We start from the raw sequence: 9,856 nt of genomic DNA on the forward strand, positions 1-9,856 counted from the left end.
AGGAAAGCAGAGGTTCAGAGGAACGAAAGCATCTCTATACACTTATCTAAAATTCTCACCAATGATATACATAAGTGTTTCTATCCTTATTTTCTATCTATTTATTATTTATGTTCGAAAACTCCATAACTATTTTATATCCGCCTGAATGAGATTTACAAGGTGACCATAGCTTGCTTCATACCAACAATCTCTGTGGGATCGACCCTTACTCACGTAAGGTTTATTACTTGGACGACCCAGTGCACTTGCTGGTTAGTTGTACTAAAGTTGGGAATGAAAAACGATTTATTAAGACGTGCGTACAAAGTTTCTGGCGCCGTTGCCTGAGATCACAATTTCATGCACCAATTCATAGTGTTCTTCATGATCTTCAAGTTGTTCTTGGTAAGTCTTCTTGTTTGATCTTGATGTTTTCTTGTTTTGTGTTGTATGGTGTTTTTCATATGCATTCTTGAATTCTTAGTGCCTAAGCATTAAAGATTCCTAAGTTTGGTGTCATGCATGTTTTCTTTGCATATAAAAATTTTCAAAAATATGTTCTTGATGTTCATCATGATCTTCAAAGTGTTCTTGGTGTTCATCTTGACATTCATAGCATTTTTGCATGCATTCATTGTTTTGATCCATAACTTTCATGCATTGCATCATTTTCATGTTTTTTCTCTCTCATCATTAAAAATTCAAAAATAAAAAAAATATCTTTCCTTTTTTCTCTCATAAATTTCAAAAATTTGGATTGATTTTTTCAAAAATTTAAAAAAAAAATCAATTGTTTCTTATGAGTCAAATCAAATTTTCAATTTAAAAATCTTATCTTTTTCAAAATCTTTTTCAAAAATCAAATCTTTTTCATTTTTCTTAATTAATTTCGAAAATTTTAAAAATATTTTTCAAAAATATTTTTCTTATCTTTATCTCCTAATTTTCGAAAATAACATCATCAATTTATGTTTTGATTCAAAAATTTCAAGTTTATTACTTGCTTGTTAAGAAAGATTCAAACTTTAAGTTCTAGAATCATATCTAGTGATTTCTTGTGAATCAAGTCATTAATTGTGATTTTAAAAATCAAATCTTTTCCAAAACTAATTTCAATCATATCTTTTCAAAAATATCTTTTTATCTTATCTTTTTCAAAATTTGATTTTAAAATATCCTTTCTAACTTCTTATCTTCTTATCTTTTCAAAATTGATTTTCAAATTTGTTTAAACTAACTAACTAACTTTTTGTTTGTTTCTTATCTTTTTCAAAACTACCTAACTAACTCTCTTCTCTAATTTTCGAAAATATCTTCCCTCTTTTTCAAAACTTCTTTTTAATTAACTAATTATTTTAATTTTTTATTTTAATTTCCGAAAAATTACTAACCTTTTTCAAAAACTATTTTCAAAAATCACTAACTCTTTTTCAAAAATTATTTTCGAAAATTCTCTCTCTCTCATCTCCTTCTATTTATTAATTCATCTACTAACACCTCTCTTCATCCCACATCTCTGCTCTCCTTACCCTTGTGTTTCTTTCTTTACATTACATTCTTTTCTTCTTCTACTCACACAGGGGAACCTCTATACCTGTGGTAAAAAGGATCCCTATTATTATTTTTCTGTCCCTCTTTTTCATATGAGCAGGAGCAAGGACAAGAACATTCTTGTTGAAGCAGATCCAGAACCTAAAAGAACTCTGAAGAGGAAACTAAGAGAAGCTAAATTACAACAATCCAGCAAGCACCTTTCAGAAATTTTCGAACAAGAAGAGGAGATGGCAGCCGAAAATAATAATAATGCAAGGAGGATGCTTGGTGACTTTACTGCACCTAATTCCAATTTACATGGAAGAAGCATCTCCATTCCTGCCATTGGAGCAAACAATTTTGAGCTGAAACCTCAATTAGTTTCTCTGATGCAGCAGAACTGCAAGTTTCATGGACTTCCATCTGAAGATCCTTTTCAGTTCTTAACTGAATTCTTGCAGATATGTGATACTGTTAAGACTAATGGAGTAGATCCTGAAGTCTACAGGCTCATGCTTTTCCCTTTTGTTGTGAGAGACAGAGCTAGAATATGGTTAGACTCTCAACCTAAGGATAGCCTAAACTCTTGGGATAAGCTGGTCAAGGCTTTCTTAGCCAAGTTCTTTTCTCCTCAAAAGCTGAGTAATCTTAGAGTGGATGTTCAGACCTTCAGACAGAAAGAAGGTGAATCCCTCTATGAAGCTTGGGAGAGATACAAAGAACTAACCAAAAAGTGTCCTTCTGACATGCTTTCAGAATGGACCATCCTGGACATATTCTATGATGGTCTGTCTGAATTAGCTAAAATGTCATTGGATACCTCTGCAGGTGGATCCATTCACTTAAAGAAAACGCCTGCAGAAGCTCAAGAACTCATTGACATGGTTGTTAATAACTAGTTCATGTACACTTCTGAGAGGAATCCTGTGAGTAATGGGACGCCTATGAAGAAAGGAGTTCTTGAAATTGATACTATGAATGCCATATTGGCTCAGAACAAAATATTGACTCAGCAAGTCAATATGATTTCTCAGACTCTGAATGGAATGCAAGCTGCATCCAACAGTACTCAAGAGGCATCTTCTGAAGAAGAAGCTTATGATCCTGAGAACCCTGCAATAGCAGAGGTGAATTACATGGGTGAACCATATGGAAACACCTATAACCCCTCATGGAGAAATCATCTAAATTTCTCATGGAAGGATCAACAAAAGCCTCAACAAGGCTTTAATAATGGTGGAAGAAATAGGTTTAACAATAGTAAACCTTTTCCATCATCCACTCAGCAACAGACAGAGAACTTTGAACAAAATACCTCTAATTTAGCAAACTTAGTCTCTGATCTATCTAAGGCCACTGTAAGTTTCATGAATGAAACAAGGTCCTCCATTAGAAATTTGGAGGCACAAGTGGGCCAGCTGAGTAAAAGGATCACTGAAATCCCTCCTAGTACTCTCCCAAGCAATACAGAAGAAAATCCAAAAAGAGAGTGCAAGGCCATTGACATAGTCAACACGGCCGAACCTGGAGAGGAAGGGGAGGACATAAATCCCAGTGAGGAAGACCTCCTGGGACGTCCAGTGATCAATAAGGAGTTTCCCTTTGAGGAACCAAAGAAATCTGAGACTCATCTAGAGACCATAGAGATTCCATTGAACCTCCTTATGCCCTTCATGAGCTCTGACGAGTATTCATCTTCTGAAGAGAATGAGGATGTTACTGAAGAGCAAGTTACCAAGTACCTTGGTGCAATCATGAAGCTGAATGCCAAATTATTTGGTATTAATACTTGGAAAGATGAACCTCCCTTGTTCACCAATGAACTAAGTGATCTGGATCAACTGACATTGCCTCAGAAGAAACAGGATCCTGGAAAGTTCGTAATACCTTGTACCATAGGCAACATGATCTTTGAAAAGGCTCTGTGTGACCTTGGTTCAGGGATAAACCTCATGCCCCTCTCTGTAATAGAGAAACTGGGAATCTTTGGGGTGCAAGCTACTAAAATCTCGTTAGAGATGGCAGACAATTCAAAAAAACAGGCTTATGGACAAGTAGAGGACGTGTTAGTAAAGGTTGAAGGCCTTTACATCCCTGCTGATTTCATAATCCTTGATACTGGGAAGGATGAGGATGAATCCATCATCCTTGGAAGACCTTTCCTAGCCACAGCAAGAGCTGTGATTGATGTTGACAGAGGTGAATTAGTCCTTCAATTGAATGAGGACTCCCTTGTGTTTACAACTCAAGGTTACCCTTCTGTAAACATGGAAAAGAGGCACAGTAAGCTTCTCTCAAAACAGAGTCAACCAGAGCCCCACAGTCAAACTCTAAGTTTGGTGTTGGGAGGCCACAACCAAACTCTAAGTTTGGTGTTGGGAAGTCTCAACAATGCTCTGAACATCTGTGAGGCTCCATGAGAGCCCACTGTCAAGCTATTGACATTAAAGAAGCGCTTGTTGGGAGGCAACCCAATTTTTATTTATCTAATTTTATTTTTCTTGTTCTTTCAAGTTTTATTAGGTTCATGATCATGTGGAGTCACAAAATAAATATAAAAATTGAAAATGGAATCAAAAACAGCAAAAGAAAAATCACACCCTGGAGGAAGACCTTACTGGCGTTTAAACGCCAGTAAGAAGCATCTGGCTGGCGTTCAACGCCAGAATAGAGCATGGTTCTGGCACTGAACGCCCAAAATGGGCAGCATCTGGGCGTTTGAACGCCAGAATTGCACCCTGGAGAAGAGCTGGCGCTGAACGCCCAGAACAAGCATGGTTCTGGCGTTCAACGCCAGAAATGGGCAACAAATGGGCGTTCAACGCCCAGAACAAGCACCAATCTGGCGTTGAACGCCCAGAGTTGTGTGCAAGGGCATTTTGCATGCCTAATTTGGTGCAAGGTTGTAAATCCTTGAACACCTCAGGATCTGTGGACCCCACAGGATCCCCACCTACCTCCACTCACTTCTTCTCACCCCTCTTTCACACAATCCCATAAACACTCTTCCCCATAAACCTACCTCATAAACCCCACCTACCTTCAAAATTCAAAATCAATTTTCCACCCAAAACCACCCTATATGGCCGAAATTACCCCCCTCCCTTCCCTATATAAAGCCCTCCATTCTTCTTCATTTTCACACAACACAACCCTCTCTACCCATTCTTGGCCGAATACACCCCTCCCCCTCTCCTCCATATTTTCTTCTTCTTCTTCATCTATTCTTTCTTCTCTTGCTCGAGGGCGAGCAATATTCTAAGTTTGGTGTGGTAAAAAGATAAGCTTTTTGTTTTTCCATTACCATTGATGGCACCCAAGACCGGAGAATCCTCTAGAAAAGGGAAAGGGAAGACAAAAGCTTCCACCTCCAATTCATGGGAGATGAAAAGATTCATCTCCAAAGCTCATCAAGACCACTTCTATGATGTTGTGGTCAAGAAGAAGGTGATCCCCGAGGTCCCTTTAAGCTCAAGAAGAATGAGTATCCGGAGATCCGACATGAAATCCAAAGAAGAGGTTAGGAAGTTCTAACAAACCCCATCCAACAAGTCGGCATCCTAATGGTTCAAGAGTTCTATGCCAATGCATGGATCACTAGGAACCATGATCAAAGTAAGAACCCAAACCCAAAGAATTATATTACAATGGTTCGGGGGAAATACTTAGATTTTAGTCCGGAAAATGTGAGGTTGGCGTTTAACTTGCCTATGATGCAAGGAGATGCACGTCCCTACACTAGAAGGGTCAACTTTAATCAAAGGTTGGACCAAGTCCTCATGGACATATGTGTGGAAGGAGCTCAATGGAAGATTGACTCCAAAGGCAAGCCGGTTCAATTAAGAAGACTGGACCTCAAGCCTGTGGCTAGAGGATGGTTGAAATTCATCCAACGCTCCATCATCCCCACTAACAACCGATCTGAAGTTACTGTGGATCGGGCCATCATGATCCATAGCATCATGATTGGAGAAGAAGTAGAAGTTCATGAAGTCATCTCCCTTGCACTCTACAAAATAGCCGAAAAGCCCTTGATGAGCGGATATTTTATACGCTTTTTGGGGATAATTTCATATAGTTTAGAGTATGTTTTAGTTAGTTTTTAGTCTATTTCTATTAGTTTTTAGGAAAAATTCATATTTCTGGACTTTACTATGAGTTGTGTGTTTTTCTGTAATTTCAGGTATTTTTCTGGCTGAAATTGAAGGAGCTGAGCAAAAATCTGATTCAGGCTGAAAAAGGACTGCTGATGCTGTTGGATTCTGACCTCCCTGCACTCAAAGTGGATTTTCTGGAGCTACAGAACTCGAAATGGCATGCTTCTAATTGCGTTGGAAAGTAGACATCCAGGGCTTTCTAGCAATATATAATAGTCCATACTTTGCACAAGGATAGACGACGTAAACTGGCGTTCAACGCCAGTTCTCTGCCCAATTATGGCGTCCAACACCAGAAAAGGATCAAAAACTGGAGTTGAACGCCCAAACTGGCATAAAAACTGGCGTTCAACTCCACAAATGGCCTCTGCACGTGACTCACTTAAATCTCAGCCCCAGCACACACCAAGTGGGCCCCAGAAGTGGATATCTGCATCATCCATCATAGTCCACTCATATTTTGTAACCCTAGGCTACTAGTTTAGTATTTAAACAACTTTTAGAGACTTATTTTGTATCTCATGACATTTCAGATCTAAACTTTGTATTCTCTGACGGCATGAGTCTCTAAACCCCATTGTTGGGGGTGAGGAGCTCTGCTGTGTCTCGATGAATTAATGCAAGTATTTCTGTTTTCCATTCAAACACGCTTGTTCCTATCTAAGATGTTCATTCGCGCTTAACTGTGATAGAGGTGATGAGCTGTGACACTCATCACCTTCCTCAAATCATGAACGTGTGCCTGACAACCACCTCCGTTCTATATACGATTGAAGGAGTATCTCTTAGATTCCTTAATCAGAATCTCCGTGGTATAAGCTAGAACTGATGGCGGCATTCATGAGAATCCGGAAAGTCTAAACCTTGTCTGTGGTATTCCGAGTAGGATTCAAGGATTGAATGACTGTGACGAGCTTCAAACTCCTGAAGGCTGGGCGTTAGTGACAGACGCAAAAGGATAGTAAATCCTATTCCAACCGGATCGAGAACCAACCGGTGATTAGCCGTGCTGTGACAGAGCGCGTGAGCGTAGTTTTCACTGGAAGGATGGAAGGTAGCCATTGACAACGGTGATCCACCAACACACAGCTTGCCATAGGAGGACGTGCGTGCGTGAATCAGAAGACAGAGGAAAGCAGAGATTCAGAAGATAAAGCATCTCCAAAACTCCAACATATTCTCCATTACTGCACAACAAGTAACCTTTAATTTATGCTCTCTTGGTTATTCGCAATTCAACTAATAAACATAATTGACTTCCTGACTAAGATTTACAAGATAACCATAGATTGCTTCAAACCAACAATCTCCGTGGGATTCGACCCTTACTCACGTAAGGTATTACTTGGACGACCCAGTGCACTTGCTGGTTAGTGGTACGCGTTGTGAAAAGTGTGATTCACAATTCGTGCACCAAGTTTTTGGCGCCGTTGCCGGGGATTGTTTGTGTTTGAACAACTGACGGATTATTTTGTTGCTTAGATTAGGAAAAAATTTTTCTTTTTTTTGGTTTAGAGTCTTTTAGTATTTATCCCTTGTTAAAACACTTTAAATTCATAGCTCAGTTATTTAGAACGTGGTGTTTATGTTCATGGTAATTGGCTATCATATTTTTTTTTTAAAACCTTTTTCAAAAATAATTTTTCTATTAAATCCTGTGCCAAACTTTAAGTTTTGTGTTTTCAAAAATAATCTTTCTTAAAATTTTCGAAAATTCCATAACTTATTTGGCTAGAGCGTTAATCTGTGTTCTGGGTAATTGGGTTAGAATCTTTTATACTCCTTTCAAAACCTTCTTTTTCATAAATAATATTTTCTCTATTAAATTGTGTGCCAAACTTTAAGTTTGGTGTTTTCTTGTTGAATTCCCTTTGGTTTTCGAAAATTTTGGTGGTTTTCTAAAAATTTTAAGTTTGGTGTTCTTTCTTCATGTTCTTGTGTTCTTGTGAGTCTTCAAAGTGTTCTTGAGTTTTCCTTGTGTCTTGATCTTAAAATTTTTAAGTTTGGTGTTCCTTGGTGTTTTCCCTCCAAAATTTTCAAAAACAAGGAGCATTAGATCTAAAAATTTTAAATCTTGTACTATCTTATTGTTTTTCTCTCTCCTCACTAAATTCAAAAATATCTTTCCAAAATATCTCTTCTAACTTTCTAACTTCTTATCTTTTCAAAATTTGTTTCAACTAACTAACTAACTTGTTGTTTGTTTCTTAAATTTTTCAAAACTACCTAACTAACTCTCTCTCTCTCTAATTTTCGAAAATATCCTCCCTCTTTTTCAAAAATTTCTTTTTTTTTACTAATTAATTTTTATTCTCTTTTACGAAAAAAAAAATTTTAATTTCAAAATTCAAATTCTTTTTAGTTATTTTATTTTATTTAAGTGTTTACTTCTTATAAAATAAAATAAATAAAAAGATAAATCAGTCCAAGTTATATCCATATATCCATCATGGACATAAGTGGAAATGAACAGTCCAGGAGGACTCTGGGGTCATATTCTAACCCCTCTACTGCTTCATATGGGAGTAGCATATGCATACCCTCCATTGGAGTCAGTAGCTTTGAGTTGAATCCTCAGCTCATTATCATGGTGCAGCAAAGTTGCCAGTATTCCGGTCTTCCACAGGAAGAACCTACAGAGTTTCTGGCACAATTTTTACAAATTGCTGACACAGTACATGATAAGGAAATAGATCAGGATGTCTACAGACTATTACTGTTTCCATTTGCTGTAAAAGATCAAGCTAAGAGGTGGTTAAATAACCAACCTAAGGCCAGAATAAGAACATGGAAACAGCTGACAGAAAAATTTATGAATCAATATTTCCCTCCAAAAAGGATGACACAGCTAAGGCTGGACATCCAAGGCTTTAAACAAGGAGATAATGAATCTCTTTATGATGCCTGGGAGAGATACAGAGAGATGCTACGAAAATGCCCCTCTGAAATGTTTTCAGAGTGGGTTCAGTTAGACATCTTCTACTATGGGCTTGCAGAAGGAGCTCAGATGTCTCTAGATTACTCAGCTGGTGGATCTATCCATATGAGAAAGACAATTGAAGAGGCTCAAGAGCTCATTGATACAGTTGCCAGGAATCAGCATCTGTATCTAAGCAGCAACCCTTCCATGAATGAAGAGGTTAAAACAGTAACTGCTGAATTCAGTACTGTAAAACAAGCTGCTGAATTCAATCAGCAATTGGATTTTCTAACAAAGCAGCTAGCTGAATTCAAGGACAGGCTACAGGAGACAAGGATAGCTAATATACATATGGACGAACAGTTTAAGCAAACAAAGCAGCAGCTATCAAGACAAATAGCAGAAGAATGCCAAGCAGTTCAATAAAGAAGTGGGAAAACATTAAATACCCCACCTCAAGGCATCAAAAATTCAAGAAATGAGCGACCCACCAAAGATTCACCTGAGGACAGTAAGAGTCCAGGGAAAAATAATTCTGGCATTAAAATGCCAGAAAAAGGGTGGAAGGCTGGCGCTGAACGCCCAGACCATGCCCAAAACTGGCGTTCAGTGCCAGAAACAAGGCAGGATTGGCGTTCAACGCCAGAAATGGGCAAGAATCTGGCGTTGAACGCCCAAATGGGGCAGAATCCAGCGTTGAACGCCCAAAATGGGCACATTTCTGGCGTTCAGGCGCCAGGAACAGACAGTGAGCTGGCGTCTAACGTCACTCCAGCTTCTGACTCTGGCATTCAATTGCCAGTGAGGGATCAGACACACACAAGTGCTGATAACAACCCCTCTAAAAAGGCTTCTTTAACCACTAAGGTTGAGGAATATAAAGCCAAGATACCTTATCCTCAAAAACTCCGGAAAGAGGAGCAGGATAAGCAATTTGCTCGCTTTGCAGATTATTTAAGGACTCTTGAAATAAAGATTCCATTTGCAGAGGCACTTGAGCAAATACCTTCTTATGCCAAGTTCATGAAAGAGATCTTGAGTCATAAAAAGGAGTGGAGAGAAACAGAAAGAGTTCTCCTCACTGAAGAATGCAGTGCAGTCATTCTGAAAAGCTTTCCTGAAAAGCTTAAAGACCCTGGGAGTTTTCTGATACCATGCATATTAGAAGGTGATTGCACCAAGACAGCTTTATGCGATCTTGGGGCAAGCATCAACCTAATACCTGCATCCACTATCAGGAAGCTTGGCTTAACTGAGGAAGTTA

At 38.4% G+C, this 9,856-nt stretch overlaps 1 non-coding gene across 1 annotated transcript; it reads right to left on the reverse strand.

The window, feature by feature from the left end:
• Positions 1-2,159: 2,159 nt before the first annotated feature.
• LOC148564563 (small nucleolar RNA R71) lies at positions 2,160-2,267 on the reverse strand. The gene has a single exon (XR_015884485.1). It is a non-coding gene; the product is annotated as a small nucleolar RNA R71 (small nucleolar RNA).
• Positions 2,268-9,856: the final 7,589 nt, after the last annotated feature.

This window comes from Arachis ipaensis, chromosome B5 (genome assembly GCF_059453495.1).
Source record: "Arachis ipaensis isolate K30076 ecotype BB chromosome B5, ASM5945349v1, whole genome shotgun sequence".
In the NCBI taxonomy this organism is placed as follows: Eukaryota; Viridiplantae; Streptophyta; class Magnoliopsida; order Fabales; family Fabaceae; genus Arachis; species Arachis ipaensis.